General features: G+C 41.4%; 1 long non-coding RNA gene across 3 annotated transcripts in view; it reads left to right on the top strand.

The window, feature by feature from the left end:
• Nucleotides 1-22,971, top strand: part of LOC310847651 — a 37,113-nt gene extending 14,142 nt beyond the window's left edge. For 2 of the 3 annotated variants that reach the window (XR_014565938.1, XR_014565939.1), the window contains 2 exons: nucleotides 10,188-10,303; nucleotides 11,503-12,626. This is a non-coding gene — a long non-coding RNA (uncharacterized lncRNA). Of the gene's footprint in view, nucleotides 1-10,187; nucleotides 10,304-11,502; nucleotides 12,627-20,999; nucleotides 21,452-21,505 lie in introns of those variants that run through there. The other variant, XR_014565937.1, reaches the window with a different exon arrangement.
• Nucleotides 22,972-24,717: the final 1,746 nt, after the last annotated feature.

The following is a 24,717-nucleotide window of genomic DNA, read 5'->3' as shown; positions in this document are numbered from 1 at the left end:
AAGCAGGAGAAAACATTTAAAAGGCTGTCATCTTCCATGTGACAGCCTTTTAAATGTTTGAAGATGGCTATCATATTTCCTCTCAGTCTTCTCTTTCCCAGGCTAAACATTACCCAGCTCCCTCAACCATTCCTCATAAACCTGGTTTCCAGACCATCTTGGTTGCCCGTCTCTGCACATGTTCCAGCTTGTCAATAGCCTTCTTAAATCATAGTACCCAGAATAGTAGTGGTAGTAGATGATTAATTAAATTTCCAGGACTCAAGACATGGCTTCTCCTTTCTCTTTTGGCTCATTCTTTAAACCACGTCTTTAAAACGCATCTTGCAAATCCACTCTTCATTTGTACATATAAATGGTCCCAGACTAGCACCAAGGAAAGTGCTGTAGGTGGAAACATCTATTAACTAATAACCATATTATTCAGCATTCAATACTCAAATCAATGAAATAATTTCATTCATATATATATATAGTATTGATATGTTCCTGCATTTCCCAACCCCTTTAGTTCATTTGTCGAAACTAAATGGGCATAGAACTGCTATTCATTTAGAGCAGTTCAGTTAAAATTATTTTAAAATGATCTTATACTATAAACATATCTCATAAAATTAATGCTGCCTAGGCACTTTATGACCTTCATCTCTTCACAAGCCATTGATTAGCCAGATGCCAGCAATAGTATATTCTCTTTATTGCATTTTGGGTTTATTGTAGAGGCACCATTATCAATTCAGTTGCAAGTGCCTGGCTATGCCTGTTTCTTCTTCACTGTTGTTCCTTACGTGTGTCTTGTTAATTCTGCAATTGATCCCCCTATAGATGTTTCATGGGGCCTCATAGTAATAACCTTAAAATATATGCTCATGTTCTCTGGGAATACATTTTTCTTTAGCTAATTTCATTAAGCCGTTTTCATGTTTCCTTTACTATGTACCAAGCAACATTAAACAACAGTACAGGAGCACGGGGATGGAAATTCTATCTGCAAGAAAATCAATAGAAACACTCACATTGGCTTTTGAGAAAGTTGAATTACATCTGGGATATTTCTACAGCGGAAGGTTGTCTGTGGTATAGACTTGTCCCTTGTGCACTCATAACAGCACCACAATAGACAAAAAACCCCCCACAAATGTTAACATTGGTAATGATGACCAAATTCTCTGTTAATTGGGTGGATTGGTTCCATAAGAGCATTTTGCTGCACAAATTGAAACCTTCCTAAATGGTCAGACCTATGTATCAGGAAAGAGACAGAGCACATTCATTCAGACAAAGCATGACTTAAAATAAGAATTTCAGATAGGAAGGGGTTTGAAAATCACATGGGTGGGTTGAGGTGTGGGCAGAGTAGCGATCAGGCCCTGTTGTATCCCAGATTAGTGGTCTGTTAGTGTCTGAATTGATTCTGACAGACTCAATATGGTGTGAATTTCTCTCTCTCACTCTCTCATGCAAAAGAGACTTAATTTTCTGCCCCTTTCTTAGGGTACATGAGAATTTCTTTACAATTATAATTTCCATGGGTGCAAAATTTGGCTAACCTTATAGCTGTGGAGTGGTTGTGTGTGGAGGGTACATTTTTTGCCTTTCCTTTAAACCAGGCATGTCCAAAATCCGTTTCGGGGGCCTAATCCGGCCTGCTGGTCAGTTTAATCTGGCCCCTGCAGCAGTCTATTTCCTGGGGTAAAATCCTAAAAGCAACTTCAATCAACTTCAAAACAACTTCAAAAGTCCAACAACTTCAATCCTAACAAAAGGTCAACAACTTTGGTGGCCCTCACGCATGTTCACTTCATCAAATTCGGCCCTCTTTGAAAAACGTTTGCCCCCCCCCTGCTTTAAATAGTTCTCCAGTGCGCTGCAGCCTCCTTGGCTGCATATGCATCCATATCTGAAAAAGCCCCATGGGGGGTAGGGTCAGAGTTAACTCCTGACCTCTTCCCCTGAGTTTTGAATAAAACACAGGAAGCCAGGGAGGCTGCCTACCAAGCACCTGATATCAGTGCACTTACTGGTTGGTTGGTTGGTTGGTTGGTTGGTTGGTTTGTTAAAGGCAAGTTGTGTCTTTTAATGCTTTTTTAAAAAAACAAAACAACTTTTCACATGGATTTCTTTAAAGTTAAAAATACTTATTCGTTAAAAAGAACGTAAACAGTTGTTAGGAAGCACACAGTAGACAGCTTCCTCACTTTCCTGTACTTGCTGGAAATCCCAACTGAGGACATCATAGGACATCAGGAAACGAGGGCAGCCAGGGAGGCTGCAGAATGCAGACCAATGGAGAGATGATTTGTAGAATGAAAGAGGGATACTCACAAACACCCTGTGGCCACCTTGAAAGCAAATTAAGTGCAAAAAACCCCACCCATGAGAATATCAAAAATTTTGTAATTTCCATTTGATGTTTTCTAAGTGCCATTCTCTTTCACAAAGGGGGGGCAGTAATAGCTTAATCCAAGTCAATCCAATATTAACCTAGGAGAGCACACTCATTACTCGTGTCATATGTTTAAATAACTAAATAACACCATGGATTTTGTGTGTGTGTTCTTTCCTTTTTTCTAACTAACAATGGTATTAGGAAATTAGCATGGCCCAAGCTCTTTAGGCAAGCATCATAACTGGGGAAGTATGCAATTTATCAGAACTTGTTGTACATTGATAAAAGTCGTAACAGGGGCACAAACTCCATTAAAATGTAAGAGAGCTAATTAAAAATATTTATTCAATGAAGCCAATGCTACTGGAAAGGAAGATTATCAGCTATTTCAGACATTACTCACTGTGGGTTTATAAAACAAGCATTAAATTTGAGAAGATAGCCACATTCTATTTTAATTATGGCATTCTTTTGAGAACCAGTCAACTAGTTAGCCTGTTTCCCACCTTTGGTTTTGGACTGGAAAAATAGTGTTAATTGCAAATGACCTGTTGACTGAAGTGAATTATTTATGATGCAAGAGCAATAAGATTGTCTGGCTGGGTAGAAATGATACACTCGGCACTGGGTTGTCTCTCTTCAAGGATTACACCTTGCCAACCTTTTTCCAACATAGCCTCTGCTGGTGGAAAGCAAGCTTATCAGCCTTTTCTTGTTTCAGCCACCCTTTTGTTCACATGAGCAAGGTAATTAAGCAGAGGTCATGGGTTAGGCATTTTTATTTATAATCTGAATGAACATACCCTCCAATATTATTTGGCAAATCAGCACACAGCCAGTGGAAGGAAATGAAGGCTACAGTCCAGTCAAGCACAACCCAGATATTGTTGCTCCAAAGACCAGCATAAAGGCAAGTGTAGCATGGTGGTAACCCCAAGCTACTGCTGCAGCAGTCCTCCATGGTTTCTGTCCTCCATTCTATTCTGCCCAAATCTATGACAAAATTAAGAACACCTAACAAAACTATATACTGGGAAAAGGTTCTCTAGTCCGAGGCATTCATGAAACACATTTGAATATATGTTCTGAAAAGGAGAGCAAGTTGGAAATGTCAGGGTACATGACTGGTGTGAGTACCTGAAATTCAAAACCACACAAAAAATTTTTTACTGCTATGCCAGTAGTCTTGTACCCAGCATTGCTTGGGAGTTCCAAGAAACTAAAATATCAGTGCAGTTTCTGAAATCAATGCAGTCTTCAGTCTACCATCTTGATTCAAAATGTCTAGTCCTTGACCTCAGGAACCATCATGCAAAATTTGGTTATGGCATCATAAGAGGTATATGCACAGAGAACAAACTAACAACTTTCCAAAATATGTAGTTGTTTCAATCATTTGCTTAGAATTTGCCTTTCAGAGCAAGTATTATAAAACTTGAATTGTTTAGCTGATCAGTGTCTAATCCCTGAGGGGTAGAGGTGGTTTATAAACATATTTGCTTTCCCAGTTCCTTGTGTATCTGCAACCAGAAAAGAAGATACTTCCACAGTGGCAACTCAGGTAGGGAAGCCGCACCCTATGTGGGACTAACATTGGGCTGATGCAGCAACAATTTCCTTTGAGATCTGCCATGGTCCAGAGACTGACAAACACCATAGCAAATGGATCATCTGAGGGGGAAATAACTTTGTCCATCTATATTGTCCATCTAATTGTCCAGCCTAGCTTGACTCAAAGTTCCCGGGGAAGGCTGGGCTGAAGCACTGGCACTTATTGGAAGAACAGGGTCATGTCCAATAGAGCCATGTCTATTTGGCCAATTGAGCCATGTCCTTTCAGGACCCTGGACAGGTCACTGTGGCAGGTTCTTGCTCACATTCACGCAAAGGATAGCTGAGTCTGTAGCCTTCTGAAGGCAAGCTAATCTGGACCTGGGGTTAACCCTGTTCCTTTTGAGAAGGTGCCTGTTTCTTAAAAGGCCTATGCTTGATTTTGCAGCTGCTGGCTCCTGTGGTGTGGAAGTGGTGACAACTGCATTGGTAGGGTGGTAGGATGCCCTCAGACTTGGAGTGAGGTAAGGCCCCACTCTCTGGAAGTAATTTAATTTTAAAATATTGAAATGCATCAATACCTACATCTCTGGATAAAGGTAAAGGGACTACTGACCATTAGGTCCAGTCATGGACGACTCTGGGGTTGCGGCAGTTATCTCACTTTACTGGCCGAGGGAGCCGGCGTACAGCTTCCAGGTCATGTGGCCAGCATGACTAAGCCACTTCTGCTGAAACCAGAGCAGCACACGGAAACGCTGTTTACCTTCCCACCAGAGTGGTACCTATTTATCTACTTGCACTTTGATGTGCTTTCAAACTGCTAGGTTGGCAGGAGCTGGGACCAAGCAATGGGAGCTCACCCCATTGCAGGGATTCGAACCACTGACCTTCTGATCAGCAAGCCCTAGGCTCTGTGGTTCAACCCACAGTGCCACCCGCGTCCCAGCGCCACCCACTGGATAGGCTTACCTAAACAAAAATGTTTCAAGCAGGCACCAAAAACAGTACAGTAAATGTGTCAACAAACCATGAGTTTGAAAGTGTAGGTGCTGCCATACCAAAAGATCAAGTATAAAAAAACCTCTGCACATGCTTATTGGTTCCCTTTATTTTTATTGCAATGAATGTAAGTCCTGACACTATTTTTCTAGCAAAAGACGTACCAGAATTGACTACGATTGCCTCCCTTGTTGTCTTATAATAGTAATGGCACCCACCTGAGAGATGCCAGAACTGAGTTCCAGCCAGTTCCTGCTGACCCTGGAAAATGGTATCAAGAAACTTTTCTACTGCTACTTTCTCACTAGATGTTCTCACCTGGCCAGAAGAATACCTGGTAAAAAATGAACTCAGCAGGAAGAATCACACAGCAGGAGAAAATTGTTTTAAAATCCAATTGTCACACACCACTAGCTGAGGTATTTTTTCCAGCTCTAGGATAATGTCATCCCTTTCTTCAAATGAGCTGAAACTAATTAATGACCTTGATTAAATTATCTTCTGCCTCAGAGCCAGTGGAGTTTTTCTGAGATACAAAACACATTCTAACTGACCCGAGTGAACAGGTAGACCTTTCTGGTTGAGGTTTCTCCCAATTGCTCCTCTCTTCATCCCCCACATCCTAGAAATTCTATAACTGAAGCATTTGAAATGATTTATACGGCTTATGATGGTAATAGTGTTTATATGGCAGTGTTCAAAGTATTCCATATTCATTGTCTCATCACAACATTCCTGTAAGGTAGAGCACTAATTTTTTTCCAAATTCAAACAAGGAGTTAGGCCAGGCTTCCTGAATTTTGGCCCTCCAGATGTTTTTGGCCTACAACTCCCATGATCCTTAGCTAGCAGGACCAGTGGTCGGGGATGATGGGAATTGTAGTCTCAAACATCTGGCGGGTCGAGGTTGAGGAAGCCTGGCTTAAGCAGATGGTATAGTTGCTTACTTGAGGTCATCCTATGAGATCAAGGCTGCTGTGGAATTTGCAAATCACATTTCATATTCTTAGCTACTGCATTATAATAGTCTTCAACAAACACAACAAAATTGTTATGGTTATGTGGCGATGAAGTGATGTGGTGATTATGTATTAGCCCATCAGTTAGGACAGATAATTTATGGGCTAATAGATGATCAAATGGCCAACTTCCTTACCCTAGATCGGGGTGAAGAACTGAATCCAGTCAGCAGGATTCATAACTGATCCATCTTCCACAGGCCACTTTTTTTTTTTTACAGGTGGGCAAACCTGTTCACCAGTCAATCACCTGACATCATAAAAATATAAATAGAGCTTAAGGCTGAGTCATGACCATTAGCCAAGACTGGTTAATAAGTTGGTCCATCAGTAAGAGCTGGCTTCTACTTATCTCGCAGTGGAACAAGGTGCTTTAATAAATATGCTTAGAGGGAATCTACAGCTAAAATGAGGAAGGAAGGATAAAGTTATACTATATATATATATATATATATATATATCACATAATTTGTTCTGATAGTTGGTTTGAAAATTAGCTTTAGGGGCACCCTTCTTTGCTTCCTTAATGATGTGCAACATAATAGCCTCAACTGTAATAAAGACGAATTACTTTTTCATAAAATAATGAAACTCCAGTAAACATTCAAGGTTTATCGCTTAATTTATCCCCCAGCACTTCCAGTGAGGGATTTTTTTTAATTCTCCTTTTTTAATATTCCTAGTCATTAGATTTCAATAACTAACTCGGTAGCTACGTGCGTCTCATTTCCCTGGACAAGCAAAATAGGCTGTAACTTCTTCTCAGTTTGAGTACTAATGCTGTAATTTAGAACTTCTGTCAAGATGAAAGATCTTCCAGGGGATTTACCGAAGACCCATAGCAACACTTGAGCACAGGGCTGGATAATGAAGTTTTCATTATTAAATAAAGATATTTTAGGAATGTCATAACCCATAAATCCATTCTCCTAGAATATATCACTACATTAGTTTGTTTATTTCAAACTCTGAGACGCCTGCCCCCGCCCCTTAATATTTAGCTACTCCTTTGCACTCTCTGAAGTTGCCATGGAGATGATTTCAAGTGTCTCTTTTGGCAGCCCTGATGCTGAAATCTGATTGGATGGAAAACCCTAAATGCCTGTCAGTGAAGGCAGGGCAACCAACTCCTTTGTTGGCAGACATTCTAAGGCCCTGCAATTTAATGTTACCTTAAGGAAATGCTAATGTGAATCATAGAGGCTGGAAAGCTGAAGAATTATGAAGAGAGGTTCCCCCCTCCCTTTCAAAGTGAATTTAGTGCTGCTGAATGGTACCAGATTGGGTGCCCTGGGGCTCAACTCTTCCATTAATTTACAAGGCACGTAGGCTATCAGAAGCCACAAGAAAAATCCCCCATCTACCACCACGCACTGAAAGCTGTTACCTATGATGCGTTCCTGTGTTATGATTGTGTCCTTGGATAGCATGATAAGGGAGCAGCTGCATACAGGCAGACTGGAGCAAACAAATGTTAAAACAGAGCCATTCTGGAACTGAATTTCCTAAATAATCAGTGACTTCATTATTATGGAGTTTGTACAGGGTTCTTTAGCAGCTGGGACCATAAGAAATGGTCTATAGCAGTCTATCCAGATAGGCAGGAAGAAATGAGACTGATCTGCTGCATTCCCAAAAAGAAGAAGAAAAGGCATTGACTGCTGAATTTGGGATACCTGGGTACACCAAGGGAATGTGTACATCCAAATCCCACAGGCACTCCAGATGGCAAAAGTGGACACGGACTTGCATTGCACTAAAATGCTAATTTAGAAATAATTACTATTAGAAATGCAATACATAATGGGAAATCCTGTGACCAGCTGATCACCCTACCAGGATGAGACCCTACCTGCCCACAGACTGTCTCACCAGAGTAGTGCATGCTCTAGTTTTCTCCCGCTTAGACTACTGCAATGTGCTCTATGTGGCGCTACCTTTGAAGGTGACCCAGAAACTACAATTAATCCAGAATGCGGCAGCTAGACCAGTGACTGGGAGTGGCCATCAAGACCATATAACACTGGTCCTGAAAAACCTGCATTGGCTCCCAGTATAATTCAAAGTATTGGTGCTGCCCTTTAAAGCCCTAGATGGCCTCGGCCCAGTATACCTGAAGAAGCACCTCCACCCCCACCATTCAGCCAGCTCTGAGGGCCTCCTGGCGGTTCCCTCACTGCAAGTAGTGAGGTTACAGGGAACCACGCAAAGGGCCTTCTTGGTAGCGGCACCATCAGATGTCAAGGAAATAAACAACTATCTGACTTTTAGGAGACATTTGAAGGCAACCCTGTTTGGAGAAGTTTTTATTGTTTGGTGTTTTATTGTGTTTTTAATATTCTGTTGGGAGCCGCCCAGAGTGACTGGGGAAATCTATTATTATTATTATTATTATTATTATTATTATTATTATTATTATTAGTTTGCCTGCTCAGTCTGCTATCCAGAGTGTTGATGAACAGCCTCAAGAACCCTGCTCTCCCTTCTGATGGTTCTTTATTGTTCAACTGGACTTAAACAGGACTTCTCTTCAAATAGAAGGCTCATTCAAATAGAAGATCAACAGCCCTTCAAACAGAAGACAGTCCCCTGCTTATTAGGGCATGTGACTAGCCTTGCTTCTGATGTTTCATGTGCCACTGGCCCCACCCCCTCAATGAACATTCAGTGTGACGCCTGCAAGGGGGCAGCTGGATTGGTTCTGGCACCACTTCTGTCCTCATTGACTTAAAAATGTTTCTTAATTAATTTTAAAATGGGGACAGCGTTCAGTGGAATGCCTACAAGATGAAACAGGAACCCTGCAGTCCATTACAACTGGTGGTAGTGTTGATCAGAATAAGCTAAGGCTGCTATCGTTCTTTGCATAATTCTAAACCCCATCCCAAAGACTGAAATCCATCATTTGCACAATGATCATAAATGACCCCCTGGATGATTACATCCAGTCAAAGGCAACTATGGGGTGTGGCACTCATCTAACTTTAGGTTGAGGGAGCCGGCATTTGTCCACAGACAGCCTTCCGGGTCATGTGGCCAGCATGACTAAACCAATTCTGGCTCAATGAGTGCCAGAGCGCATGGAAACAATGTTTACCTTTCCGCTACAGCAGCACCTAGGTATACTGGGTGCTAGACTGCACATGCCTATATGAGACTAAACCCCATGGAAGGCAATGGGGCTTGGTTGCATAAGTAGGCACAACTTTCATAGATGGAGTAGTAGATTGAAGCTATGACAACCTTAGGAAAAGACTTTCTGTGTGTTGATTAATTGAGGAGAAGAGAAGGGCAATGTCAAAGAAATACTGTAATTCCAACTCTGAGGTGGGGACCTATTTCAGCCTAAGAGTTGCATTCCCTTGTGAGGAATTTTCTGGGGGCTGTATTCCAGTGGTAGGTAAGCCCAGAGCCAAAAATGAGCATAGCACCTTTGTACAGCAGGCTACATTCTAGCCCTACAAACGACAGAAGGGTGTATACACAGATCTCCCCATCTGTCATCCAGCCCAGCAAGAAGCATTATCACAGTGCAAGGATACAGCCTAGCTAGGCAAAAGCACTTGAGGAAGGTAACGTTTGATGCTTTACTATGTTTTTATATATATTGTAAGCTGCCCAGAGTGGCAGGGGAAACCCAGCCAGATGGGAGGGGTATAAATAATAAAATTATTCTTATTATTATGGAGCAGAGCCAGTGAAGTATGGCTTGGGGACTATCAGATAAAGAAATCTGGAGGGGCACATTTAGCCCCCGGACCTGAGACTCCTCCTACCTGTTCTAGATCCTTCATTGTGTCCTGCATTGCAACTGATTGCTACTGGGAGGGGAAATGGAGACAGCGAGGGTTTCATATATCCCTTTGTCTTCTCTGCTCTGCCTGCCAATGCACATGATACATGCAACTTTCTGTTGAACTAGCAAATCTCTGGGTTGGGTATCATTATTTTTTCATACATTATACAATATTTGAATAAATTGCTTGTAAGTATTATTTCCTTTTCTGAGCATTCTGGGATAGGGCAGGTTTAAAAAAGTCAAATAAGTTAAATGCAAACTGAAATAAGGAAAAGTAGCAGGCTGGAGCCTGTGCTGGAGCTTATGCAACCACTCCTGGCTTCCACCCCCTCTCCAGCCAGGTGCTGTTGCTCCAACACTACACTGTCCTTCTTCCTGTATCTTTCATTCATGTATCTGCCATTCTCCTAATTTTTTTCACGACTAGGAATGGGCTCTGATCTGGCAACAAGATTGGGTTCCAAATAAGTGGATCTCTTGCAGTGGCATCCTAGCCATTAAAGTAGGCAAAGGAGCTGAGGCAGTCTGCACATGCTAAGTTCAGTGAGTACTTGATTGCCTGTGATGTCAAAATTATATTCTACCACTATGCAAAGGTCCATACTGCATCTATACCCAGAAGGAGATATCAGACTGAGGAGGAGAATTCTGAAATGCATTGCTTTGGACGATCAGCTGGAGGGAATTTTTTTTAAATAGTCCCGTGCTGAAAATATATGTGCACAGTAAACTGGCATAGAAGTGGGAGGGAGGGAGGAGATGATCCCTAATAGATTGTCTACATTAGAATTGCTCACTGGAGCACCACAAAGTTTCATGCCTCAAATCTGGAGGACTACAGAGATGGTATTGGCAGTTGCCTCCTGTGCTATCCCACCCCTTCCAGTTACGGCCACTCTTTTATTTAGCAATTGTACCCCACCCACCAATTGCTCCAAGAGACCGCCTACATCTCAAACCCACACACTGGTTCTATGAAGAGATTGTCTGACAATCCTCCCCCCTGCCCCGCCCACACAAACAATCTGAAATGCCTCTCTTTTCCATATATATATGTCCATGGTTGGATTTATGCCTTGCTCTCCCAGCAGCAAAGGAAAAGCAACACAAACTACACAAATGGGAGTAACAGCAGAAGTATATTTGCAATGACAAGATAATGAGGCAATTGTGATCTGCATGGTCTTTTTTGGGTCTGAACAGATGTGCTATTTACCTCTCAGAAGGTGTGGGCTTTTGAAAACAGAAAGCTTCTGTCATTTATTTGCTTTCACAAGAAGGACAAAAATGAGTTTTCTACAATAGATATCTCAGTTCCAGAATTAAATTAAATGCAGTGAGGTCCAACATAGGATGGTGCTTAAAATGCCAGATCGAGTCTGGGTGGCGACAAATCCCCACCTAGCCACTTTAAGTTTGCTGTGTGATCTTGGGAGTGCCGTTATCTCTTGACCTAGCCTACCTTATCAGGTTGTCGTGAGGGCAAAGTGAGGACACCATATGCATTGCATTGAGCTCACTGGAGGAAAGTCAGAATATAAATATAACAAAAAAAAATCAATGGGTAATAGTGAGATGCAAGCATCGTCTAATGCTTCTGTTATTGCAGTCATGCACAGCAGGAGGAGCTGGTGATCAATATCAGTTTCATGACCTGGATGCTACTAATGCTAAACTGACTGTGGAGGACTGGGAGAATGGATGAAATGCAAGAACTATGTGTACATTTGTTCCATTTGCAGGCAGGAGGAAGGACGTTCCCTTGAAAGATTACAGAGATTTTTGTGGAATACAAATACATGGCAAGTGGGAGGGAGAGGGAGAGAGAGAAGAAGAAGGAGAGGGATGTGCAGCTGACATCTGTGAAGTCATCCATTGCCTCCCCCAAAACATCTGGGGAAGAAAATTATGAATTGCGCTTCTAAAAAAAGAGACGAGGATGTTCGCTCATCATTAGTACTGTATATTTATTTTTAGAGTGGAAAACAAACTGCAAACATTATCAGCCCTTCCATTAATTGAAAATAAATTTTCCTCACCCAGCACTAAACAAATGAAAAAGTTTGGCAAGATAGTGTTAATGCTGCCTGTAATAGTTTGCTAAGATTCAACTAATTAAAAAAAAATCTCATTTGAAGATAGTTAATGGATTCTGCATTTCTACAAAGCATTAGGAAGACAATATTTATCTGAACTTTGGGGGCTTGCACTGATTACTACTCAATTAGTTGTGATTCAATTCACTGAAGAAAAATGGTCATTTCATTAGCACAAAGAAATAACCATTGGCCAAAAAATATATTTCCTGCAATTGCTATGGCAACTGGGATAACACTGTGCTGAGCTTGGAATTTTAATTCTGCCTGGATTTGTAATTGTGACCATGCTGGATCATCCTTGAATGACTGCCTGAGGTTGGAAAATGACTGGGTGAGGGTGAACAAACTGAAAGTAAATCCAGAAAAGATGAAGCTGTTCATGGTAGGTGGTCAACTGTTCCAAGGCGAATCTACAGAGATATAAATGGGACTTCCCATTTGGGACTTCCATGCTTGTCCTTCAGAGTAGTGGGGCTTATCCTACTGCAGTGGTGACAGTAGAACAGCTGGCTGGCAGTTGCCACCCCCACCTCCATTCCTCAGTGTCATCTGGGAAGATTGTGGAGGGAAAACCACAGTTTCCTCATCCCAATAAAAAGTAGCAGATGCTGGAGGAGGTTACGTTTTGTTGTGTCTGACATTTCTTCCTACTATTGTGCAGAGCATGGAATTGCTATGTCTGGGGTATGGTAGATAAATAATATGGTGGCTACCAGGTGGAAAGAGCTGAGGATCTCTACACCCTCCCTCACAGACAGCAGCAAAGGTAAGGCAAAACAACAACAACAACAACAACAAACAACCACCCCTCATGAATGGGAGTGTAAAGAGCTGCCAGAGCTTTCCTAGCCTGCTGTGAAGTCCAACACACCTGCCCTTTTATGATCTACCCAGGGCTGGGAAGCAGGCTGGTAGGAAGTCTCACATACAAGGCCTTCTGCTTTGTTAGTCCAGTGGACAGGGCAGGGACCAGCTGCAACCATGGGGCCATAATGAAATGAATGAACCAACCAACCAACAAATGAATGAAAATGAAAATGAATGAGAACACAAGTGAGCAAAAGGGAGGGAGGGGGAGAAAGAAGAAGAGGAGGACTGCAGAAACCCCTTCCCCAGAAGCTGCCTGGGGGGAAGCCCTGCATCTATGCTAAGGGTCAATCCTGCTTGACACAGCTTTATAAGCCAGGACTTTAGTAGTTCAGACTAACTGCTAAGTGCCCTTGTGCCTTTAACAACTAGAGGTGAATCCTAAGTCTTAAAGTAAGTTCTTTTCAGCTACTTCAGGCTCCCCCTTTTCTGTATGCCCCACATCAGTGGCAGCCTCCATGGGCCCAGGGTTGTTCAAGTATTATGCCAGGTGAAGGAGGGGCTGGAGAAGGTTAATAAGGGTCCACCACTTGATATTTTCTCCAGGCAGCCCTGGTTTGGCTCTGGGAACATTTAATTCTCTCACTGCTTAATTACATGGACATTTGTGAACTTTATTTACCCATATTCTATCTGGAGAAGATCCTAAAGTCTTGGTGTGGAGCAACATTGGGAATAGAGATATGTGTACATTCTGAATGCTTTTGAGTGTCATAAATTTTCTTTGCGATTGAACTTAACACAATGAAAGCAATGGAACCTGGGGCTTTTTATGTCTCCCCCATGCGCGCGCGCACACACACACAATACCCTACCGGCGGCAACAAAACAAGTATGCCTGTAATGATGAAATAACAAAGCAATTGTTATTTGCATGAATGAATAATGGAATTCATGCACTCTTTTAAAAAGAAAGGAAATAGAATTCTAGAGAGGACATTGCTGAGGAATCTGTTTTCTCCATTCTGCCTCCCTGAATTCTAGGCCTCACCTTTCTTAGAAAGAAGATTAATTGTGGCAAAACTTTTGTATCTGCAGAAGGGCACAGGATGAATGGCTGCAGAAGGAGAAAATATCTCAGGCATGGTAAAGTTAGGTAGGGTTTGCCAACCATTTGGGTCCATGGGCACATTTCTAAACTAAAGAAAGCAGCATTAAAATACATTATATACTGCCTTTCATTTTAAGAACAAATGCCAAGGTGTTTCACAAACAAAAAAGCCCAAAGCAAAATGACAAGGATGAAACCAATTGTAAAAACAAAGCTACATGGTACAACCAACAATTTCATCAAAACAATGTAACAACCGTAAACAAGGTAATTAAAACAGAATAAAAGTTAAAACAATTAAACAGGAGGTTCAAGTTAGAACACCATGGGAATGCTTGTCTAAACAGGTATGTTTTCAAGAGCAAAAGGAATGCCACTATTGATGGGACCCATTGCATTTCAGCAGGGAGAGCATTCCACCATACTTGTGTCACCAGTGATAAAGCCTAGCTCCATGCTATTACATGTTGCTATTCACCAGGCTGTGGCAAAACTAGACCTCTTAATGTCCTTACCTGACAAAGGAGGGAAAGGTGACTTTTTTGGTAACCAGAGTTGTTTAAAGCTTTGTAACAGGGACTTAAAGCCAGTTCAGTGGTTAATAGACAGCCAGGACAGATCCCTTAGCTGGGGTAATATGAGACCAGTAAGAAACACCACCCACCACCTAGGCCACAGCATTTTGCACCAGCTGTAGCCTCTGGATCAGCTGTCAGGGAAGCCCAACTTCCCAGAGTACATTGCAATGATCTTAAACATGAGGCTATCAACACACGTGCTATAGTAGCCAAATTGTTGTTGTTTAGTCATTTAGTGGTGTCCGACTCTTTGTGGCCCCATGGACTAGAGCACGCCATACACTCCTGTCTTCCACTGCCTCCCACCGTTTGGTCAAACTCATGCTGGTAGCTTCGAGAACACTGTCCAACCATCTCATCCTCTGTCGTCCCCTTCTCCTTGTGCCCTCAATCTTTCCCAACATCAGGGTCTTTTCCAGGGAGTCTTCTCTTCTCATGAGGTGGACAAAGTATTGGAGCCTCAGCTTCACGATCTGTCCTTCTAGTGAGTACTCAGGGCTGATTTCCTTAAGAATGGATAGGTCTGATCTTCTTGCAGTCCATGGGACTCTCAAGTAGCCAAATTACCCCTGTCCAAAACACAGCACAGTTCAACCACCAGCCAAAGCTGATGATAGGCACTCTTCACTACAGAGACCAACTGGGTTTCCATGGACAAAGATGGATCCAAGAACATCCCGAAACTGCGTACAGTGGTACCTCTGGTTACGAACTTAATTCGTTCCGGAGGTCCGTTCTTAACCTGAAACTGTTCTAAACCTAAGATACCACTTTAGCTAATGGGGTCTCCCACTGCCGCATGCAAATTCTGTTCTCATCCTGAGGTAAAGTTCTTAACCCGAGGTACTACTTCCAGGTTAGTGGAGTCTGTAACCCAAAGTGTTTGTAACCTGAGGTGTTTGTAACCCGAGGTACCACTGTACCTGTTTCTTCAGGGTGAGTGCAGCCCCATTTAGAACAGGCAAATGCTACAATTTTTGAACCTGGGAACCAGCTGCCCACATTGTAAATGTTTTAATACATCTAATTTCCCCCCCCAAAAAAATGTATGGTTTATTGTCATTAAAAATGTTTATGTCCCACCATTTTGCCTCAATTAGAGTTGCCAAAGTCAGCTTCCAACAACTAATCAGGACAGCAATTTAAACACACTTCTTTGTGAGCCTATAACACTGCCCCCTTTCTGCTTTACCAATAGAGTCATGCTTGCTTTTGTTTCAAAAGAAAGAGGAACAAGAGGCATCCCATAACCTATCCTGCTGCACCCACTACCAGAGAGAAGGGTTTTCTCCTCCCTTAGGGTCAATGAAAGGAGAAGAGGTTGGCTTAGCAGTCATTTGGTAAGGTGGAGGGGACTCCTTTGCATACACAGGCTGTCCAAAACAAGTCTGAGGAGCTATTGGTGGGCAGGACGTCTGCCATATCCACTATTTTCAGCTGGAACTCACTGGAATTCAGTTCCAGCACCTCTCAGGTGGGCACCATTGCCATTATAAGAGAACAAGGTGGGTGTTCAGGGTGAGTTCCAGCGCCTCTTTTTCTACAAAAATAGCACCGGCCATATCTAAGTCTTTTTTTGTAGTAATAGAAGGAACTAGTTTCTAGTTTTGGGTTTGGTTAGCATAACTTCAGAAGCAGAACTCCTTCAATATTCCTGCACACTGGGGGTAGCTAACACATTCAGTTATGGCTTGGACGATGAACATGTAACTAACGTGTTCCCTTTGGTGTAAATGAGAACCAGCCACCAATATTCTGGTTTGGGACCAACTCATTCTAGCAATAATTACTTCATTAATCTTCTCAGCATCCTGGGGAGGTAGATGTTGTTATCCAATTTTTCAAATGGCATAGAAGTCTTGTTACAGATTGAAAAATGACTGTTCAAAGGATCTGCCACCACACAGACATTCTCTGCAAATTTTATAATGCAGTGTTTTTCACTGTCAACCCTTCAGAAGCTGGGGATCAAGATGTGAGAGCCTTGGCACAGGGCAAGATGTTATACAGTGAGGTCAGTAGCAGCTTCATCTCTCTTCCCCATAAATTTAATCCATTTTTTTCTCAATTACTCACTGGCCAAATTGCCTCTCTTTTGGTCTCAAAGTGGGGAAAGCTACCACACAGGTGGTTTGTTTATTTTTTTAAAGCATTTTCTTTAATTCTTGTTACATATCAGACCTCAATGCCAGATTTAAAGAGGAGCCACCAGTCTTCTACTGTGTATTGCACTCATGCTAGATCCTTGATTCAAAAGGGTAACTCAGTAGCCTGTGATGTGGCACACAATAACCACATCAGGACCTCATTTCTACTTTATCTGTCAGTGAATGAAGAGACCTGGTGGCTTCCCATCTTTTAAATTTCACAATGATTATAGTAACTGGCTGCCTTGTCAGCACCTTAGCCCTGTTCAGTACTTGATGACTACAATATCAAGTGGTTGCTTGTATGTGTGAATGACCCATCACCAATAGTGGGGGAGAAATTTGATCCATTGCACATTTAAAGCTAAACCTACCTAATTCACACTTTCTGAAACAATACACTGAAATACAGCCACTCTTTGAAATGCTCTTCTCTGAATTTTGTAGTGCAATAAATGTCTATATTAGGGGAAGATACACAAAAATGCATACAGTTGTGAAAATAACTGACACAATGTCAGGGGACAATGTCTTAGGGGACTTTATTTGCCAAAATAGCTATATTAGGTGAAATAAACACCAGAGGGGCAAACCTATGGCAAGATCCGCTAGGATGAGTAGCTTAGGATGCAGCAGTTCAGCCAGTGTTAAGTTCCCAACCCCAGCTCAGCTAAAGATACACCAGTGTAACTTGCTCATCCTGGCTAAAGCTGGATGAGCCAAGGCTGGTCTAAGTCCCCAAAAGGGACATTCCGGAAGTGGGACCAAAGAGAGGGGACTTAGGCTGGATCCTAAACACATTCAGCTTGGTCACATGACTTGGCAACCCAGTTTAAGACACTATTTTAACAGCTTGTTTTCCCTCAACCATGTTTAGGCAGAAAAGCAGCAGCCCCACTTGCAAACAAGGTTTGGATCTGGTGTAACTTGATGTCGGCTTAATTGACTCTATATGAAGGTCCTCTGCTTCCCCCACAAATCAAGGTCATGTGTGTATTTCCCTGCTTTGTTTGATTGATGTATTTATGTTCTGTACCTGATGGTTTTATTGTACCCCTGTATATTTGTTGTATTTTATCTTAAACTTAAAGGTGTTGTTTAAGTACCTGTTAGTAAATAATAATACTGAACAATGATCAGTGATCCTTTCCAGCATGAGCTTAAATTAGGCCTGAACATGGAGGGACATAATTACAAGCTGCACCACAAGAGAAAAAAGGGGCTGGAATAATTTCATGGCAATGTGTTGTTATAAAATTGAAAACTCACCCTGAAGCTGCTTAAATTCACCTTTACGCACACATAGGGTATACCCTTTGGTAAATATGTTTAGGATTGAAGCATAAATCACTTCTCAATTAATTTTTGAAACTTACCATACGGTTATATTGAAACCTGCAATGGGTATATGGAGTGAAGAATTTTGCTACATTCCATTAGCTTTGCTGGGTTCAATGGAATAAATGCAGCAAACAATTCACTAGCAGATAAGGATAATGAGAGACCTTGCAGGGGATGGAAATCTTAGGAATGCACAGAATGGGCAGCAGTTTGCAGTTATTGGTTAAATGAGCCACTGATGCAATTCCAAGCGCTTACTGTTAACTAAGCATTTGTGTCTTTATCGTATTATATTTTTTAGCCAGCTTCCTTCTTCTGTGGAGTCCCCCCCCCCCGCCAGCAGTTCTAGCTTTGTGTCTGAAGTGCCAACAAAGCTGTTAGTTTGAGCAAATTGTTTTCGGTGACAACTTTTAGATTAAGATCATTTCAGACTTCCAGTAAGGAATACACACACACACACACACACACACACACACACACATTTTGACCTTTGTCTGCCCAAGATAAAGCCAAAGAAGAGATAAAGAAAAAGAGGCAAATTAGAATGGAATGAAATGTAAGATCTAGATAAATATCAGCATTAAGAGTTTGCTTTCCTGCATGATTTTATACACCACCTTACTTTATCTCTAAATGAAGCCCCTGCCCCAATGCTAACCTTACCTCACCTGGGAGTTCCTCCATTTTATTTATTTATTTATTTATTATTTATTAAATTTATATACCACCCTTGAACTGAAGATCAGAGGGCCGTTTACAACCAAAATGGTCAAAGGCCTGGAAACGATGCCTTATGAGGAACGGCTAAGGGAGCTGGGCATGTTTAGCCTGGAGAAGAGGAGGTTAAGGGGTGATATGATAGCCATGTTCAAATATATAAAAGGATGTCACATAAATGAGGGAGAAAGGTTGTTTTCTGCTGCTCCGGAGAAGCGGACATGGAGCAATGGATCCAAACTACAAGAAAGAAGACTCCACCTAAACATTAGGAAGAACTTCCTGACAGTAAGAGCTGTTCAACAGTGGAATTTGCTGCCAAGGAGTGTGGTAGAGTCTCCTTCTTTGGAGGTCTTTAAGCAGAGGCTTGACAACCATATGTCAGGAGTGCTCTGATGGTGTTTCCTGCTTGGCAGGGGGTTGGACTCGATGGCCCTTGTGGTCTCTTCCAACTCTATGATTCTATGATTCTACAATATAAAAACACACAAAAATACATAACATAGTAACAAACAAAAACAATACCCCTCCGTCAGTTTAAAATGCCATAGAATGTTTAATTACCCAAAGGTCTAGGAGAAGAGGAATGTTTTTACCTGTCATCTAAATATATGTAATGAAGGCGACAGGTGAGCCTCCCTGCAAAAAGCATTCCACAAAAGGGAGCCACCACAGAAAAGGTCCGTTCTCGTGTTGCTGCCCTCCAGACCTCTCACGGAGGAGGCACACAAATGGTCTCAGATGATAATCACAGGGTCAGGGTCAGCTCATATGGGGAGAGGCAGTCCTTGAGGTATTCATAGAATAGAATCATAGAATCATAGAATCATAGAGTTGGAAGAGACCACAAGGGCCATCGAGTCCAACCCCCTGCCAAGCTAGTATTGCAATTATCACTTCTACTATTTGGGTTCCCCTTTTTCTGAATTTCCCCCCAGCTCTACAATATCCTTTTTGAGGCAAGGTCATCAGAATGGTATATTAGTATTCCAAGCACGGTCTCACCATAGAGTTGTAAGTAAGAATGTGCCATAGATCTGGTGCATTCACTTCTTTCCTCTGCAATGCTTGCACAGTAGTGTCTAGATATCAATATAGGCAAATGACTAACACAGCTGAAGAAGTGTATCTGAAGAAGTGTGCATGCACACAAAAGCTCATACCAAGAACTAACTTAGTTGGTCTTTAAGGTGCTACTGGAAGGAATTTTTTTTGTTTTAACACAGCTGTCATCCACCAGTACCTAGAGGCTTTGATCTTGAGCAGTATTAGCTCTTGCTATCAATGCTGCTGACTTATTACTTAGCAGAGGTGATGGTGAGGAGAGGCCACCTTGTGCCACAGAGATCACAGCCTGCATTGTGACTGCATGCTACCATATATTGATGTTTGATTCACAATTGTATTGCATTATTGGACCTGTATTTCTAGAGAACAGATGCTTGTTACACAGGTCTTTGCAAGCTAGTGAGGATCATCAGGCTGTGTCTAGCCATGAGGGCAGGATCCAGCCCCTGCTTTGTAGGCCATAATATGCACAGTTTAAATGTGTCTGGACGAGTCTGGAATGTGTATGTGGGTGTGTTTGATACACACAGTCATACTGGCAATCACAGTTTGTCAACCAATGTTCCCAATTCCATTTGGCAAGGCTTGGAGATTCATTGCACAAGCGAAGCAAACTGAAGTTCATTAGATGAAACTACTTTTTCATATTCTTCCTTGGAAGCAAAGAAAAAGAAGTCTAACTAGACACTTCCAGTTCTGTTACAGTAGTATGGGTTTCTTTTACACTATATACTGTACTATGCAGGCAGAAACTTGCCTTGCTGGATGCTGTTTAATTCAAAATTGCTCAAGTGCTTTATATTGGGGGTTGTTGTCAAGGTGGCTTACAAGTTGTTCTTGGAAGCTATTTTTTTTATTTGATGTCTTTCATTACTTTTAATTAAAACACTGGAGGCATTTTGGGTTTTGTTTCCTAAAACGATTGCAGTAGTATTAGTGCTTCAGAACTACCAAGGTTGGGAGCCGAAATTCAGTGTGCATCAATATGAGTTTCAACACACACAATAAGAGTAGGCATAATATTAGATTCAATTTTTTTTATTCTGATTCAGATATTGTAACCTTAGGTCTATATAGTATGAAACAGATAATTAAGGCAGCAGCTCTAAACACACCTACATTAAAATGAATCACTTTGAAACTGAAGGTGAGGAATTAAGACAGGGGTGGAGAACCTGGACTACAACTCCATGACTACTGAGAATGCTGGCTGGGAATGGTGGAAGATGAGCTTCCCATACCATCTGAAGGACCACAGGTTTCCCACCCCTGGTTGAAAGCATCTTGGATTCCAAAACTAAATATATAGCAACACAATGCTAAGCATATCTATTCAGATGTCCCATTGTGTTCATTGGGGTTTACTCTCAGTTATAGGATCGCTGCATAAGTTCCTGTTCTGCTACTGATATTCCATCATCAATCATCCAAGTGATGAAGACTATGAAGTGTTCTCTTAGAAAGGCTGGATCCACTTTGTAAGTTTGCATACTAGCAGGTATGTATGGGTCATCTCCAATTGTCTTCTTGCTCAAAAAATGGTTGCGAAGATAGCATAACAGTGTCCACAACTACACTGATAAGGAGCAAGTGGAGAAAAGGCAACATGGATTCTTCTGTAAGAGTTGGAACACATAGTTCCCTTCCTGGAGCTGTTATTAGGGTAGGAACCAAGGAAAGACCATGTAGCAGGAGGAAATGCAGCATACTTTAGGGCATCGCTGACCAACCTCTGGGCTAAAGCTCCCATCTTCCTTGACTATTGGCCTTGATGGCTAGGGCAGATGAGAGGCTGGAGTGAAACCACATCTGGAGGCGCACACGTCAGCCACCCCTACTTTAAGGTCATCACATACTTTGTGTGCAGGCGGCCCTAGTTCCCCAGTTCAGAAGACTTGAAATACCAGGGCCCAGAAGTACTTAGGCTCTAGAGAGCTCCTGCCAGCCCGAATACACCATATAGTAGGCTGGATGGACCAATGCCTTAATTCAGTATGTAGGGCAGTTTCATATAATCAGAATATATGAAGATAATATTGGCTATGGAAATATATCCACAGTGAATGTGGATACAGCTGAGAAGAGGGCATGGACTTCCCTTGACAGACAGAGAAATCACAATTACATCTGTCATAGGGATCAGCATGGCACAAGATTTAGGGAGGGGAATGGCACATGAAGCAGGAATTGAGAAAGAGGAACAAAAGACACAAAAGCGGGAATAGAAGAAAGGAAGAAATCAGCATAGGGTGAGTCAATCGACAAACCGTCATTATAAAGCAACCCACTATTTACATCTCCTAGCCTTACCCCCACCCCAGCATTTGAAATATAAGGGTTGCCTATTTTTATCCCAGCCTTTAAAAAATAGACCCTCAAGGTGGCTCACAATAGTTTAAGTACAACAAAATCAAACCATTCAGAATAACCTTTAAAAGACAAAAAAAGAGAGAACTAAGCAGTAGCCAGTAGCAGCACAGCAGAGAGACCAAATTGCTCTTGTAGCAGTATCCATGTGAAGCTCCCTATGTACTCAAGAAATGCAAAATAAATGTTAAGTACCATTATTACTGAGGTAGCAATTATTGTTGAACTTTTTGTTTGCAGATGACAGTAAAACTCTTGATTTTAAAATGCCATAATGGTTTAAGAAGGCAGCTTGCCAGAGGCTTTCTCTATTATATTTCAGTGCATTAAGCAGCAAGAGGAAGCAAACACTCACATTTAGAAAGTGTTGCAGTGAAATGGTGGCAGAGCCCGTCTGCCGCTCTTCGGTAACTGCAGGAGGGGTCCACAGAAACCTCTCTCACCGCCACCAAATTTGAGTTTCGCCTCAAGTCAAATAAAGTTTCAACAGATATTTGGCAGCTGCTCCAGTCATGCAGCTACTAGCCACTCGTTCCATAAGCTAGTCACTCCGTCAAATGCTTTTGACAAGCTGGATCTTGAGAAAATGTAAAATCAACAACATTCACATATGTATTCTCGTAAGCTTTCAGCAATGGATTCTGTACTGCCACCAATGCCAGCTTCGTAAATGTTAGAAATGATACTAAGTTTCTTTCTGCATCAGTGGTGATCTGTTACAACAGGAGTAACAAAGACTAACTATCCTTATGCCATTAATAAATGTGCTAAAGTACCAGGAGACACTGTGCTGTATTTATTCTGCCACAGTTTGGGACTACTATTTGTGCTTTGATTCAAGACATCCTAGCTGCATTGTTGGGTTTCTAGTCTAAAACTCATGGCAGAGTGCAGTACAACTGCAATAGTAAGATTCACATGTGAGGCTGTCTGGAACTGATGGAAAACTGAACATGGAGTATAATGGTAAATCTGAGAGCTAGTACTTGCAATCACACTGTGATGTAATTATACATGTGATGATGATGATGATGATATTAACTATTAGTAGCAGAAGTAGTAGCAGCATTAAAAACAGAAGCCACATCAGACACTAGCTCAAATGCATTTGGAAGAATAATTAAATAATAATAATAATAATAATAATAATAATAATAATAATAATAATAATAATAATGTAATGCTGAAGTGTCCATTTTTACCTTCAAGGAAGCTACACTTATATAGCAATAAATAATACAGAAGGGGGAACTGGGAAGATTTCTGAGCACAGTATACATTAGTTGGGAAGTGAAACATCTTTTCAATAGTTAGGAATAAATCTTAAATCTTTAATATCTCTTGCAGTCTCATTTTAATCGCATCATAAAATATTACATGGTATGAGCATTGGTGCAAGGGTGCAGGTGCCTAATTTCTGGTCCATTTTGAGAAGCTGTCTGTGGCTCAGCATTTGTGGATTTGGAGGCTGCTGGCTTTTGAATTAGATTTTCTGCGAAAATTCACTTCTGAATTCTGATCAAATATTGTGGACCCAGCATATTTCCAAAGCGTGGACTGGAAATTCTGGTGACTATACCAAAATCTGCCACTTATTATATTGGTCATGTGCAGAAATCTGATTCAGTACACATTTAAAGGAAAATCTATTGAGCTTCCACTTTCCACAACAATGCGCAAACTGAAACACAGATATCCTTCAAAATTTGCACTTATCTGAATTTTGCAATACAATTATCTAACCCACAATGCTTACAGCAATGCATATTTCAGGGGGAAATGTGCACAAAAATGAGTTTGTTAATGAAAATAACTTACAAATATATATATTAGGGATGAAATGCAAAAATGTGTACATTAGTCAAAGCTGCATATCTCAGGAATGTTCATGAGGGCTTTTCCCTTTTAAAAATCCACAAATCACTGTCAAAATTTATCACTGCTGAAATGTGGAGAACAGACTTTCAGATGGGGAAAAATGAGAAATGGAGAGAATCAAAATGGACAGATCCTTCTATTCCTAGTCATGTGCGAAATCTGCATAGACTGAACCAAGCCTTAACTGTCCACCCCTAACCACTGTTGCCTCACTCAAGGTACAAAAGATACCTAAATTTAGGATGTCAACTAACTCATTTTTAGTACTATTCGGACCTGTCCCTGCATTTCTGCCTCCATTCTGCCTTTAGCCATCCCAGTCCATCCCTAGCCTTGATTTTTCAGTTTGATTTTTCTCCCCTGACCCAACAGTAGCACAGACTCAGGGCTCTTCCTTGAAGGCTGATTCTCTATCGCCAAGTGGTGAGTGGAATTCTATTGCCATTTCTCTTAGCAGCCTCTCGCCCCAGGCTCTAAGACATACATCCTCAACTTCCTTTCACTCGACAGTTGTACTAGGGGAAAAAGTTGATAAAAGCAGTTCTAAGCCTTTGAAGATAATTCATACATTGGTTAACAGCTGTAATAAAAAGAGCAAAAATTACAGCACAGCTCCCGGCACCTAACATTAAAGACCATTGCATTTTATAAAGCCAATAAATCAAACATTCTTAGACTACAACTTCTGGTTAAAATCAAGATAATTGGTGCATCACCCATTCTCATAATGACAGCAAAAGATGGGCCCTTGAAAGAATTATGATTTTCTGAACCTGTACTTAAAAAATAAAAAACAACAACACCAAACTAAGCAAATATGTGTAACTTCCTCAGGCTCAATATA

The sequence above is a fragment of the Podarcis gaigeae genome (genome assembly GCF_964106915.1).
Source record: "Podarcis gaigeae genome assembly, chromosome: 6".
Classification (NCBI taxonomy): Eukaryota; Metazoa; Chordata; class Lepidosauria; order Squamata; family Lacertidae; genus Podarcis; species Podarcis gaigeae.
This window is presented reverse-complemented; position numbering and strand designations above follow the sequence as displayed.